Source organism: Medicago sativa, chromosome 7 (genome assembly GCF_051527215.1).
Source record: "Medicago sativa cultivar Bolivia chromosome 7, Bolivia_mono, whole genome shotgun sequence".
Taxonomy (NCBI): Eukaryota; Viridiplantae; Streptophyta; class Magnoliopsida; order Fabales; family Fabaceae; genus Medicago; species Medicago sativa.
The window spans coordinates 90,685,563-90,701,365 of NC_140755.1; the positions used below are offsets into that span (position 1 = coordinate 90,685,563).

General features: G+C 31.3%; 1 long non-coding RNA gene across 2 annotated transcripts; it reads left to right on the top strand.

Annotated features, from left to right (window-relative positions):
- The first annotated feature begins 238 nt into the window (after positions 1-238).
- LOC146910117 (uncharacterized) lies at positions 239-2,945 on the top strand. Of its 2 annotated transcripts, XR_015020207.1 has the most exons (3): positions 239-1,799; positions 1,904-2,422; positions 2,536-2,945. It is a non-coding gene; the product is annotated as an uncharacterized LOC146910117 (long non-coding RNA). The 2 variants fall into 2 exon arrangements; XR_015020206.1 differs by having other exon boundaries at positions 1,904-2,945.
- Positions 2,946-15,803: the final 12,858 nt, after the last annotated feature.

A 15,803-nucleotide genomic window follows, 5' to 3' on the forward strand; every position in this document is an offset into this window, starting at 1 on the left:
TTGTCTCGAAAAAACCGCATCAACCGATCCAATCCAAACCGCATTGGTTTGGTTTGGTTTGGTTCAGATTTTATTTTAAAAGTCAACAAACCAAACCAAACCACATGTTTTTTTATCTTGCGGGTCGGATGATTTTTAATAGAGCCGCATCTTGTAAGTTTCCGTGAACATAACTTAGTTGATTGAGACTTACGGTATCCATGGGTCATAGTTTGATTGGTTTCCACATTTATTTATTTTTAAGGGTAGATTTTTATTCACTAGATTACTTGAAAAAAAAATTCCTCTTGTAAAATTGGAAGATCAGAAAGCAATACAATGCATATTTGTGAAGTTTCAGTGCCTAGTATTCGCAAACGTTCAAGTTTGTAATTGTAGCCTTCTATTGGTATTGACATTGTAGCACATTCCACAACAGGGGGTTTGTATGCTTCTCCCAAGTTTTCTAATGCATACTCTTGGACACAACTTGCTTAAAAACATTCGTAGGATGATCAGGGATGCAGCAGCCTTTCCCTTTACGAAGTTACTAAGACTACCTCCGAACGAGAGAAACTAATTGTGATGGCGATGGACAAAACTAGAAGAAGACATTTGAAGAAGTAAATCTTTCAAAACTTCAAGTGCTTGCTCTACTGTTGCAGTTTATAATGATTGAAAAAAAAAATGGATGGTTTTGCATGATAAGGCGGAATTTTAGTTTTTAGTTGTCGTCGTTATACTTGGCATAATGGTGATGGGTACTCAATGGATAGACTTGACAAGTTTTTGATTTCAGAATAGTAGTGTCTGACGTGGCCCAATTGTTCTCAAGTTATTTTTCCTTGTGACCTTTCAGATCATTTTCCTACTATGATGTTTGTTGATATGGAAAATTGGGAACCTAAATTCTTCTGTATGTTGAAATGTTGAACATATTTTCCTGGGTATAAGGATTTTTAAAGTAGGCTTTGTTCTTAAGAAGAAACTTAAAATTGATATGTGTTGATTTCAAGTTATATTCGTATATTTTTTTTGAAGAAGCTTATATTCGTATATATTCATGGGAATGGGAATAAATTGAGGCTAAATTATATCAGGAATCATTTAAGTTTGAGGTTTGTAACAGATTGCTCATTTAAGTTATTTTGATCACACATCATGAGTCCTTTAAATTTATAAACGTTTTCAATTTTGTCCATATGTTAACCAAACATTACGACCATAAAGAAGTGCCCTCAAATGCAGCCTTGGTGGCTCCACATTGAAAGAAGGAAACTCCACAAGCTATCATCACACACTTCTGCATCAATGTAGTTTCTTTGCTGCCTTTTTTTGAATTGAAGATTAAGATTTTTTGCTATTTCAATTAAGTCTAATCAAGGTCCCACATCCACCTATTACCATTGTTCTTTGAACCTATTGATTCTGTGGAAATTTGAACCTATTGATTGTGTGGAAATTTTATCTCAAATCCATGAACTCGAGTGTGGAAATTTGAACCTATTGTTGTCTGTGGAAATTTGAACCTATTGATTAAGTGTTGTTGCTTCTTTGTGGTTGGAGGTTACTGATATGGCGGGAAATGGAATGTGTATCCAATTTGGTAAAGTTTTGATTTTTAAGAGAAAGGGTGTATTGCGGTTGTTGCGGAGATCAGAAACTTGTGCAGACTGTTATGTCTTATGAAGGACAGAAATAGACTCCAAACACGAATTTTGAGTGTCCAATATTGTTGGACACACCTTCAATTTGAAATATTGGTGTTACAAATGTAAAGAAGTGCACTCAAATACAGCCTTGGCTCCCCACTGAGAGAGGTAAACTTTGCAAGCATCAGATTAATCACACTTCTTTTGCATCAATGTAAGTTTATTTGCTCCTTTTTTTTTTTATTGAAAGAGGGTGTTTTTTGCTATTTCAGTTAAGTCTGTTGCGGAGGTTGGGTTTGTTGTTTTCTGTCTTTATACTATAAAGATTCTCTAATCAAGGTCCCACATCCACCTATTTGTTCTTTAAACCTGTTGATTATGTAGAAGTTTTATCTCAAATCCATGAAGAACCTTTAATCCTGTTGATTATGTGGAAGTTTTATCTTAAATCCATGAAGAACTCGAGTCCGATAAGAGTTGCCAAATTTGTTTTCATTTCCAAAAGTTGAAGAGTCTATTAATATCAAAAGATCTCTTAGGGCATTTTTCTTGAAGGCCTGTCCACTGAGCGGCTCTATTCCAATCTCGTCATGTTCTTCAACTGTTATTTTATTTCACTTCTAGAACTTTCCTTCAAGTGTCCTGATAATCTGCACAAAGGTAGGGTATGGTTCTATTGCACTACTCTGGGAAGTATTTCACTATTCAATAACTGCTGCCCATCAATATGTTAGGAACAGGCTTTCGATTTCTAAAATGAAGTTGTCACTAAAGCGTCGTGAAATTCAATGGTTTGATGCAAGAGCCTTTTTCGTCATGTTTTCCCTGTTGAAATAGAACTTTATGTTAGAACAATGAGGATAACAATTATTTAACTGCTGAACACTTGTTCGTTGACTTGCAGAAAGCATGCCGGTCAGGAAGTAACAAAATATAAGTAGCGTAACATTTCAAATGATGACTGTATTCAAATCCAACAATGCACAAAAGTGATTCATATTTGGATGCAAATTCTAATCGGCTAGGTTTAAGAACAATGACTGCAACCAATACAATATTCCTTCAAAGTAATCGAAGACTAAAACAAATACAGATTTTAAGAAAATTCAATGAATAAGTAAGCCATAGTTAGATCCTCTGTTGCTCTCTTCCTATGTGATTGAGTTTTATTTCAATCCAGGTTATTTTCATACAATTGATGTTTGACTGCGCTAGGTTAGACCGTAGTCAGTTTTTTTGGCATGAATCCCTTTGATTCAAAACCAGTTTTTTTTGGCATGTATACCTGTTTAAAAGTTGTATTTATATGTGTCAGGAATGTAATCAGTGCTCAAAACAAATGGAAAAATGCTGCCCTATGTACCGAACAATGAGCACTCATAAATAAATAAAAATTCTTCGACTGTGCTGATTTCTGCATTTGGGCGCTAAGCTTTGGCGATCATCAATGAGTTGTTGCTGCTGAGCACTCATTATTAAGTTCGAAATTCCTGCTCTTCTGCACACACAAAAAAAAAACTTATGTTGTTAATGTTAGATTGGGCGGAGGCTCGTGAGTGGTTTTATTCACAGCAATCAGAGAGATATTTTACCAATTCAATTTTGATAGCAATATTTGATCATGACTTCCTGCTTCTATCTATTTTGCTACAGTACTTGAAGAGGAGATAGATACAATCTTGACTGTGACTGGAAAAACAAGAGTCTTTTCTAACTGAATCAAATTGAATCGGATTGAATCAAGAGCTTTTTAATCTTAGAAGTCCTCCCTAAACCTCATAAATTGATAATTGTAGTATACACAACTCAAGTGTTTAGTTTTAGGAATTGACTAAACTTAACACAGAACAATATAATCTGTTTCATATTATATATGCATAATGTATGCATCATCTATATTATACAAGGACAATCAGCAGATTGTATCATTAAACTCCATGAGTCATGACCAGGCAAAAATAGATATGGAGATGGTGATTAGACTAGATCCACTGTGGGCATATCATTATAGATATCGTGCTGCTGATAAATGTTTTAGCTTGTGTAGGCATAAATATCTTAGGATAGTAAACATGCAAAATGATATGTACTTGTTCTGCTCATTTGTATCAAAATTTATTGCATTCCAACTTTCTCACATACCCTCCACCCTTGATTTACTTTGTTTAAAAGAATGCAACTAGAAAGATAGTCACATCAACTAGACTGTTCATTGTTCTGTTTGAGAATAAAAGCAAACTAGACCAAACAAAATTGTTATCACTTATAGAAACACAGAACCAAACCGTTACTGATTCGTCCCAAACCGAATTGCTATAGAGATTTGGTGCACTGGTGATGTAGTTTCAAGCTGAACCAAAATTGACTTTACAAAAATTGAAATGTACTTTTTTGAATCGATCTGGTTTTTAAGCCGAATTGTATCAAACTACTAAGAACCAAATCAAATGTTAGGACATTTTTAAAAACCTAAAACAGAATTGAACCGCACATAAAGTACGGTTTGGTTTAATAATTCAGTTCGGTTTTTTTAGCTTTGTTGAACAGTCCTAATTGTACCTAATCTAAATTAGTAAATTATATGGGATCATCCTTTATGGCATCCAAAATTTATTCGACGGTGCAATATTAGCGTGTTACTCCCATAAAAAATTTAAACTGAATGATATTAATCAGTCTTGAAATGAATTTTAGGCACCAAAAATAGTTATTTTCAGATTTCAAAGGAATTTAAACAAGAGAGGTTATTTCAAGGACAAAAATCTAAATTTGATAATTTTACTAAGACCAAAAATAGTAATTTCAGGTTTTAGAGGGATAAAAAAATCACAGGGATTAAAACCAAGACTGGCAAAATTTTAGGGAGCATAAACATAAATCTAATCTAATTCATTATAATTGTCCTTGTTGAAATAACTTCATTGCCAAACAATGTGTTTGATATTTGTAGTTATTGGATTCAAAGCTGATTTGCAACTCTTACATCTATGTGCAGCAGCATTCCATGAACTCAAAGGGGATGTCTGTGCTCTAAGTATCCACACTAAAAAAAAAAAAATATATTAACTCTCTAATTCTTTGAAGAAATAAGTCTTCGTAATCTGAAGTTTGTTTAATAAATATTAAAATTTTGACCAACGATTATTTTAATTAGAATTTGAACTCAAATTCTCCTAATAGATTCTTAAGTACTCGTCTAAATTTCGTTTGTTGTCTTTATCTACCACTAATAAAGATTTTCATGATAGATTCTAAGTAATCTTTAGAGCATCTTTAATTGTCTTTTTTCAAGAAATCTACTTTAGGTTTCACACACTTCTAACTAATAAGCGGTCTTTACAACGCTACACCATATTTATTTTGATATTTGAAAGTTTAGGTGAGTTCGGCTCCGGTCACCACCAGGGTCAGGGCACGCCTCCGGGCCCAAAGGGCACTTATAGAGGTACTTACAGATCACCCACCAACACTGTCCTCACATCGGCAGAGGGAATCGAACACACAACCTTCTGCAAGGAAGTTGTCCGTTCCTTACCAACTGAGCGAACGTGTGTTGGTACGCTACACCATATTTATGCAACTCTTAGACATTTCCCTCAAAAAAAAAAAAAAACTCATAAACATTTTGCTTCGATGGTGAAAAGCAAGGTACCATATATTAATGGTGATAGGATACCACAAACAAAAAAAAATGATAAAATCCTTTATTATGCAAACAAACATTAATGATGATATTATATCTTATTTAAGCTACTTTACTTCTATAATTTTTATGCTTTTCACTTTGTCAAGTTTCTCCAATAAAAAAAATAATAACGAAAGAGTTCATTCTTCTATGGAGCTCACTTAGACCATCTACAATGGGGGATCCTTCCCCTATTTAGCACCATGCTAAATAGGCACCCCCCATTGTGGCATCAACGAATGTGGCGCTTATAAAGATGGATGCTTTTATAGGCTCTCTCTCCTATTATTCATGGTTCTCAAATGTATAATTAATTTTATTTTTTTTCTCTAATCAATTGTTGTATTATTTTAATATTAAAAAGTAAATTATATAATAATTGCAAGAGTAATATTTAATCGATCAACATGAATCTTCAATAAAAACCAATTTTACAACAACAAATAATTTACCCATTTGAATGAAAAGAAAAAAAAAACAAACATACGATGATTGAATTTACTACAAATAATAGTTGAATTTGAATTTGCTCGATTTTAGCATACGATGATTAAAAAAAATGTTTGCCTTTTTTTATAATTTATAATTAAATTACTTCAATATTTTAAAATTATATAATTATGAATGAGTATATAAATTATTGTTAAAATTTAATGATATATAGTTATTGTTGGGACCTAATTAATAATTATTTTGGGGTGCTGGGTTGGAGAGAATGAGTGCTTATTCAATATTAATTATAAAACGAATGACGTGTACAGTCGGGGACCGTTTAAGCACCCAAATGGGGTGCTACATTGTGGATGGTCTTAGATAGATTCGTTGAATATGTTCATGATTTGGCATTAGCATTTATATTGAAGCTGATGACAATTGTTTTTTTTTGTGTGACTAGGAAATGATAAATTTGAATAATTACATTATACAAATAAGAGTTAAATATGTTTTTTGTCAAAATTTTATGCAAAATTTTATTCAAAAATATAAATTCTACATATGAGTTTACTTCGAAAGAATGACCAAAAGTGAAGATGAAAAATATTTGAGGGACTAAAAGTTGAAGAATTTTTTTAGAAGGACTAAAATGAAAAGTTTGTATATTTATAGAGACTAAAAACATATTTAACCCTACAAATAATTATGAAACAATTCTCTCAAAAACATAAAATTATGGAACAATATAAATATACAGTTAGCCTGTCCTTAGTAGATTGGCTTGATACACATTTGAAGATGATAGATGTTAAGGAATTTTAAATTTTTATGGAAAAAAACGCGTACAAATAACATCGAGAAAAAATAATTACTTTTGAGAATTGAAGTGTACCATGACGAGTTACCACTTGCCACGATATGAATAATCTTTAACACCACAAACTTTGCAAAAAATATTGTGTCCAATAAAAGGGGGAACACGTCCAATAAAAAAACTACAGAATAAACCATCGTTTCACAAGATAAGAGAAAGAACAACCAATGACATTCTGAATTTTTTTAGTGGCAAATTCAAAAAATACGTTTAGCGATTCAAAATCTAGAACTTTCGAGAACGTTATAAACAATCATCGAATTCCACTATTATTAAATGTTAAATAATTTTTTCTTGTTACGTGCCATTGGGATACCATGTCCACGATTCCTCTATTCTAATTTTTTTTTGGATCCGTACATAAAAATTTCTTGTCCACGACACCTCATCAGCCATAATAATATAATACTAGTAATATAATTGAGTAATACTGCCATAACACAAGAACTGAGAAGTACGTAATAATATTATACAACTCAAAAGGATGACAAAAGTAATTACTTGTCCATACCTCTTTCTTTTTCTAACTTAATAAGTAATTCATTGGGTGACAAAAGTAATAATATTGCATTAGTCAAAAGCTCAAAAGGATGATGCTTATATGATATATATTAACGGTTTTCATATTCTCACTTGGTTCAAAATCAAACAAATCAGACATTTGGCATGGTGATAGTACTCATACCCGTAGGAATGGATATGTTGATTGTTGAGTAACATCTAAGGTGGCATGTTTCTATCAACAACAAAAAAAATTAGGTGATGTCTGTGCTTGCCATTTGCCACAAAAACCCTCCTTCTACATACGCCAGTTGGTGGACATATCTTGAAGACTGTGTTTATTGAACTAAAAAGAATGTGTCTATGATATACCCATACCAGTATCTGAATACATTTATCACTATCATTTACTAATTATTTTAAGGATATCTGAATAAACTGCTCCTAACATTTATTAAAAACAAATTTGAAAGAAGTTATTGAACCCAAAAGTGGAAGCTTTTTTTAAGTTTTTTAGAGTAAAATAAGTTTCATTCATACATCAAAATATAGTGTGACATTATGAAGCACGGACACTCCTCGGATTAGACATGTTATAATGTTGGATATGTGTCGTGTCCGACACCGATACTTGTAATTACACTAAATTATGTGATTTTTTTTCAAATTATTAGATGTGCTGGAGTGTCAGTGTTCGTGTCGTGTCCGGTGTCCGTATCCGTGCTTCATAGGTGTGACATGTCTCTCATTCATATTTTGATATCAACTCTAGTGATTAAGGGTCAAGCACATACTAACAATACATACATACATTGTTATGATTCAAATAGCACTTGAGAAAATACACTTGGCAAAATGTAATTGGTTGAAGTAAGTGGACATGTGGCTAGTGATTGTGCATAAATAGGGAAAGGATGATCATTAAGGATTATGAAGAAAAATGAAGAAAGTCTCTTCTTTCTCCCTTTGGTACTCTCTAGTAGAGTAATTTCTTCTATCTCTTTCTTTCTCTCTTCTATGTACTAAGAACATCAATTTTAATTGAGTTCTAATCTATCAATTTAACCTTTCATTTCACAATCAATTCACAATTATCATTTTATCCCATTATCAATTTTAGGAACCATTACATACATTTTAGAAGCTAGAACTTTCGAGAACTTTATAAGAATCATCAATTCATTTTCATTATAGTTTGATGTTGAATAAAAAATTTATCAGACCAAAATAAAATTCTTGTTACGTGCCTTATGAGTACCCTGTCCACGACACACTGCCATCACATAGGTAGGAACTGAGAAGTGAGAATCAATGCAAAACATAAACGTTTCGGTTTATGTTGTACTAGTAAAAAAAAGTAATAATATTGTACTCAAAAGGATGATACATTATATGCAGTACTGATTCAAAATCAAACAAATCCAGGTTATGGGCATGGCATGGTGACACTGCTCAAACGAACTACGAGGGAATGGATTTATGGAGTATGTCTATGTGGCATGTTTCTAGCAACAAGAACAAAAAATTCTAGGTTGTGTGTGCTTGCCATTTGTCAACAAATTCTCCTAGTATGACCCCTTTACAAGCATTTGTCTCAAGCTAATTGGTAGACATATTTTGAAGAATGTCTTTAACTAAAAAACACTGTATTATATGATACTCCCTCCGTCCCATATTACTTGACTTATTTGACTCTGTCACGTATGCCAATGCGCAATTTTAAACTTAAATTTCTTTAATAATCTAGTAGAAAAAATTACGAAAATTTGATATTTTGAAAATATTAATCGAGACGAATCTAACAACATCTTATATGCTATATTTTGTTTTTATATATTAGTAGAAAAATATAGTCAAAACATGTTACATGAATAGTGCAAATATTCTAAATAGGTCAAGTAATATGGGACGGAGGGAGTACACTGGTATGAATATACTTACCAAAATAACTTATAAACTCCCCTTAATAACTTGTCGATTGGTATTTTTTAATCACATGATTAGAAAGAAAGAAAAAAGTGGTTCTTTAATCATGTCATATAAACAAAATATTCACCACTTTTTAGGGGTTATACTTATTTTCGTTGGCTAAGTCATTAGAGTGCAATGTATGCCTTATTTCTCAACTTGAAATTTCTCTACCAAGCAAGTAGGACAAATCCAACATATATTAAGACCTAATTAAAATGAACTTTAGAAAATATCTATTGACAAAAACGATTCAGCCATTTTTAATATTAATAATAATATTTATTGTAGCTTTATTTAAATGTTACTTCTTTTTGCAATGCAAAATATTTTACTTGAGTATATGTTAACCCTCTCATTGTAATGGTAAGATCATTTATATAACTTTCTCGTGTGTTTCTTTTTTTTTACATATAATAGGATCTAAATCCCCATTTTGTGCTTTTCAAATAAAGATTCTTTCTTTTCTCCTTTCTCCTCTTCAATTTGCTTAATAGTTTGACTTGACACCAATTTATTTTAGTTTCTTAAATTTTTTAAACTTTTTGTGTATATTCTAAACATCTCTTTATAAACTAATTCAAAAATATAAAAGACATACATAAGATGATTAAATATATGTTGGCATATGTCTTATTAAAAAGATGGCATTTGACACATTTATAATATCATATTAAATCTTTCAAAAAAAATATATCATATTAAATATCAAAATAGATTTTAATCTAATTAACATATTAATTTGCTTGTTAGTATATTTAAATGTGTCAAATGACGTATTTAAACACTTTAACATCAAATAGGCATTTAAATAGCCTTACCTCCTTATCAAGTTTTTTAAAATAAAATCGTCAAAACAAAAATGTCAAACTCAAATCCAAAAATAAGTTTTGACAAATAACACACAAGATTTTGGAGTTGAATTGTTTGACCACATCATACTTAAACCTTGCAAAACTTAATCTGACTTAACAGGTTTTCTTCCCTAATAAGAAGGTGAGGCCACTCCGAAAATGAAAACCAAAAGATAGAAGCTAATTTTTTTTTTTTGAATGAAACCAAATTATCTCATTTAATTCATAATATCGTATTCAATACAAGATAACATATGATTATGACAATGTGAACTAGCGTAAGACACTGACACTTTTACTAACAAGTGGGCCACGTTGACATTGTTTGTTTGGCGCTTAATAAAAATTATCCTTTTTTTTAAGAGGCGAAAAGGTAATATATTATCACCAAAAGTGTCAACCAGCACAAGAAGTGCTTAGTAAGACATCAAAAGATCTACAAAAAATCAATTCTAATGAGAGAAAAAACGAGGACCAACTAAGAAGAAGAAGAAAAATTTGGTAATTTGTACCAAAAAAAAAAAAAATTGGTAAAAGGGAAAGTGAAGCTTTACAATAATTTAATAAAGCTCCTAATTCAGAATTGGTACCAATGTTGTTGTAGATGCCGTCAACCACTTGCTTATAACCAAAGTTCTATAGACACCGCCTCTAAACCTCGATTACCAAGTCAAATTATCACCTCTTTTAGACCGCATACTTTAAAACAGCAACTAATTTGTGCGCCAAATATATATGTAACATTTTTTTTTGTTGACAAATGCTAAATTATGTAACATCTTTAGTGATCGATCCGTCATTAGAAAAAGTATGTTTGATGATGCAAGAATATTATATTAACGGTTTGGATGTTTAGTTGCTTATTCAATTATTTGCTTCTATTAACACGGTTTATTAGATATTCTTGGCACGTGGCATTAAGATACCCTATCCACGCAATCTCAACAATATAATACGAGCATTCCAAGACCATAAACGCAATCCAATATTTTTTTATTGCGTAAAAAAAATATAGTAGTAATATATTCGACAAGGTGACGATGCACAGCGGCGAAGCTAGGAAATTTTTTACGAGGGGCCAAATACAAATAATTTTTTTAATCAAGGAAAAATTATATATTTTAAAATATTATATATTAAATTTAAAGGTTAGATATGTTTAATCTCTATAAAATTAGGTTTCGAGAAGTCAAATATTTTTTTTTGAGGGAAGAAGTCAAATATATTTATAATTGAATATTTGCTAAACAGATTAACAATTTTTTTTCAACGTAGACAAATAAGCTATTTGTATTAAATTATCGTCTATTATGTTTCACTATTGATAATTTATATTTCTATAATTGAATATTTGCTAAACAGATTAACAATTTTTTTTCAACGTAGACAAATAAGCTATTTGTATTAAATTATCGTCTATTATGTTTCACTATTGATAATTTATATTTCTAAAAATGCTTTCTCTATTTGTATTAAATTATCGTCTATTATGTTTCACATTATCGTCTATTATGCTACTTTTGTGCAAATGAATTTGTTTGAGGTAGCTAAAATTATATTATTGGAGTAGCTAACCATATAAATATACCTAATGACTCAATAAAAATAAAAATTTTGGGGTAGCCAAAGCTACCCCATCCCATTGAAAGGATTCGCCCCTGACGATGCACAATAGTTCTCCCAAGTTTACTATTTTAAATCTAAACAATTACAAATGCAACATTGTGACAGTGGTGGAAACACTTTTTACGGAACACTATTCGAACACTCATCACTCGTATATACTTGTATATTTTTTCCGGTATCTTTGAGTATAACTTTGACTTTTTAGAATTATTAAATAAATGAGGTAGGTGGACAATAATATACATTATATACATCATTTTTCTTTGAAAGAGATCATATACATCTTTTATTCAATGAATTTAATGAAGTGAAAAAAGTTGCAGAAGGAGTATGGTGTAATCGTCCGACTACATTGCTTTGTCAATGCCAACAAATGTGACACTTGTTGCATTCTTTACCTTATAACCTCTTTTGCACACTCTTCTTTCGCTCTCATTGCTTTAATTTAGTTAAGAAAAATGTTATTTGGACATTCACACATCTGATAGACTGTTCAAAAGATAAATCAATAGATGTGGTGATGTGATAAACGTGATATATTTTTTAGTTGTCCTCGAATAGAGCTTAAGGAGAATATGGTTGTGGTGAACCAGTACGACGGAGAAGGAACTCCGGTGCGGTTGGACCTTGCTTCCACAACAACGAACGACGCTACCTACAAAACAAACACCCACTCCCAACCCCAAGTCAGTAAATGCCAGAGAGAGAGAGAGAGAGAGAGAGAGAGAGAGGGAGGGGGGAGGGAGGGAGGGAGAGAGAGAGAGAGAGAGAGAGAGAGAGAGAGAGAGAGAGAGAGAGAGAGAGAGAGAGAAGCCACACTTATATAGACGAATTGGTTCTAATCGTTCTTGTGTAAATTGGTGAGGGTTATGGAAGACGGTTGGATGTTGAGCGAACATCCAAGATCATCTTAAGGTGGCGTTTTTATGTGGTCAAGTGCACAAGCGACCTTCCTTAAGTGTCTATAAGGTAGTACATCTATTTGTTGGGCTTTCGTAGTTGGGCCATTGTTTGGCCAAAGGTCCGGTCCAAAATAATTTCTCTTCAACCAATTAACTCGACATATCAATTTAAAATTTGAGTTAGATCTTTAAGAAGGTTCCCAGTTGATAGGTTTAAGATTATAAACACATGGTTATAAATCGAAGAAACATATGGACTCAAAATGGTAAAGTGAAAAGGAAAAATGAAATAAAATCATTAGCACAAGCCTGCAAAAGGAAAGATATATATATAAAGGTAGGTGAGTTTCATACATCGTTCTTTTAACATTGACAATAATAAGTTATCATGCTAAGGCGGAGTGTCATGTGTCTTCTAACTTCTAAGTAACTTCTTCTGCAAACCTCTTTCTTTGAATTTGAGTTCTTTGCGTTAAAATGTTTCTAGTTGATTAATTGAAAGACTTCTTGAACATATTTGATATGACAATTTTTAAAAGTTGAATTATTTGGAACTCTTCAAATAATTCTAAGAGTTGTGTTCATCAACCTCTTCTATGAACAATAAACTTATTCTTGGCCTTCAAGAAAATCAGGCTTTAGTTTGCTCGAAATACTTTATTCAAAATTTACATGCAACATGTGATATGCTTGCAAGAGAAAAAATAAGGTGTTAAATAAATATTAAAAAAATTAAGGTGTTCAAGTATTATTGTTGTTTATTTATTAATAATTGTTTATATACTTTTTACTGTTCACGTAGAAGATAGTAAACCCTCAAACTTTTTATTACTCTACTTCTTAATTTTCTCATCTTAAGCATCAAGTTATCCTTAGTACATTTTCACTCTTATTATGAGCCTAAGTCATATGTGTTAGGATTCGTATGATTATTAATTAAAGGGTAGGGGTTGATTCCATGTGATTTGGTTTGAGTTTTTATGATTTTAAGTTTGCAAATTTAACTGTTCAAAAAAAGGTATGGTTTTGTTTAATTTGTGAGAATATCTTCTATTTTTATTCTCTAAAACTTATGTTAATTTTACTTGTTAATCAAGGGAAAATTGATATTTAAAGTAAAGAGTTTTTTTACAAACAATAAATTATCAAAAGAATTGTTTTCATTAAACCATAGAGATAACAGCATATAGACCTTCTTTCAAAAAAAAAAACAACATATAGACTTAACTTAAAAATATTTGATAAAGCCTAATATTATGTTAAAATATTATTAGTTAAAAACAATTATTTTAAAATAGGCTAAAATATGGTATTGGTCCCTGCAAAATAGGTCAGTTTTGGTTTTAGTCCCTGCAAATTTTTTTTTATAGTTTTTGGTCCCTGCAAAAATAGGTCAGTTTTGGTTTTAGTCCCTGCAAAATTTTTTTATAGTTTTTGGTCCCTGCAAAAATAGGCCAATTTTGGTTTTAGTCCCCGCAAAAAATTTTTTTATAGTTTTTGATCCCTGCAAAAAAAAAAATTTGGAAATAGTCCCTGACCCCAATTATGTGATGATTTGTCACTTTTGTGCATATGTGGCATATGTGCTTACTTAATAAAAAGAATATTATTTTTTATAATTTATATAACAATAATTATTTTTTAATTAAAAAATAATAATAAAACAGATACAATAATTATTTTTTAATTTATAAAAGTGACAAATCATCACATAACTGGGGTCAGGGACTATTTCCAAAAACAAAAAATTTTGCAGGGACCAAAAACTATACAAAAAAATTGCAGGGACTAAAACCAAAACTGGCCTATTTTTGCAGGGACCAAAAACTATAAAAAAAAATTTGCAGGGACTAAAACCAAAACTAGCCTATTTTGCAGGGACCAATACGATATTTTAGCCTTTAAAATATTATTAGGTAAAAAAAGTTATTTTAAAAGATTAATATAGTCATTGATATGTTTGAGAGAGACTTACCTAGCGGTTTGATAGTCTATACTCTCTAAAATATCAATATATGTCCCATTTGTTAAAAAAAAAAAAGGTTTAATAGCGGTTTTCACCCCCTAACTTTCATAAAGTTGCGATTTTGGCCTCCTAAGAAAAAAAACTAACAAAACAGTCCCCTAAGTTTTGCAACTGTAGCAGTTTTGGTCCCCCCAAAGCCAATTTTATATAAAAATAAATAACACGTGACACCTCACTTAGGGTGCCACGTCAGCGTAGACCAAGTCAAAATTGGCCTTGAGGTCAAAACTGCCACATGTGCAAAACTTAGGGGGGCTGTTTTGTAGTTTTTTTCTTAGAGGGCTAAAATCGCAAATTTGGAAAAGTTAGAGGGTTAAATCAGCTATTAAGAAAAAAAATAGGACAAGGCCATATAAGATTTAGTCACGTACGGAAATACTAAACAAATGTTATTTTTGTTTTCCTCCTTAGATTTTGGTGGCAGAGATAGTTTACTTCACCAAACCATGAGAGAACAAGAAGCCTCACTCTCCATTCATTCTTCTACTTCTGAAAAACCTTGCCATAAATTCTGTGCTTATCCACTTTCATTTGATTCAAATCAATTATTATGGACTCTTTTTACAGATGTTTGTTACCACCCAATTGATGAACCATGGTTTAATTTCCTTTTCACACATCACACCATATCCTATCCAAAGTATTATAAAATCAGGGTGCCAACCAAAACCACTATCTCGCAACATGTGAACCCCCACAAACAATTTTAATTTAATCAAATAACATTAAAATAAAACTATAGCATCCCCACCATATCAAAGTACTTCCTTCCTCTCTAACTTCCAGAACTTTCCTAACAAAGAACCCACTCCTTCACCCACAAACTTGTCTCTTTCATCCACTTGCTATTCATGGAAAGAATTTATCAATAAAATAATTACTCCCTCCGTCTCACAATAATTGTCTCTTTAGCATTTTTTCTTTTTCTCAAAATAATTGTCACTTTAGAATACCAATGCAGCATTTATTATTTTTTTCCATTATTATACCCTTATTTATTGAATTTCATCAAACTTAACTACTCCACTAACTACAATTAATAAGGGTATTTTAGTAAATGATATTAATTTTACCATTGAAATCAACACAACTAATCATTTCCTTAATAATCGTGCACAAACCTTAAACGACTATAATTTAGAGACGGAGGGAGTACAATTTGTTTTTGGTTTAATAAAATAACACAATATTTGCTTCCAAGATGTCTAGAAAGTTCTTAATAATACCCATCTTTAATATTATTTTTTCTCACTACACTTCACTCTCTCTTTCTATATAAACCCTCACAACATTTCCTCTTT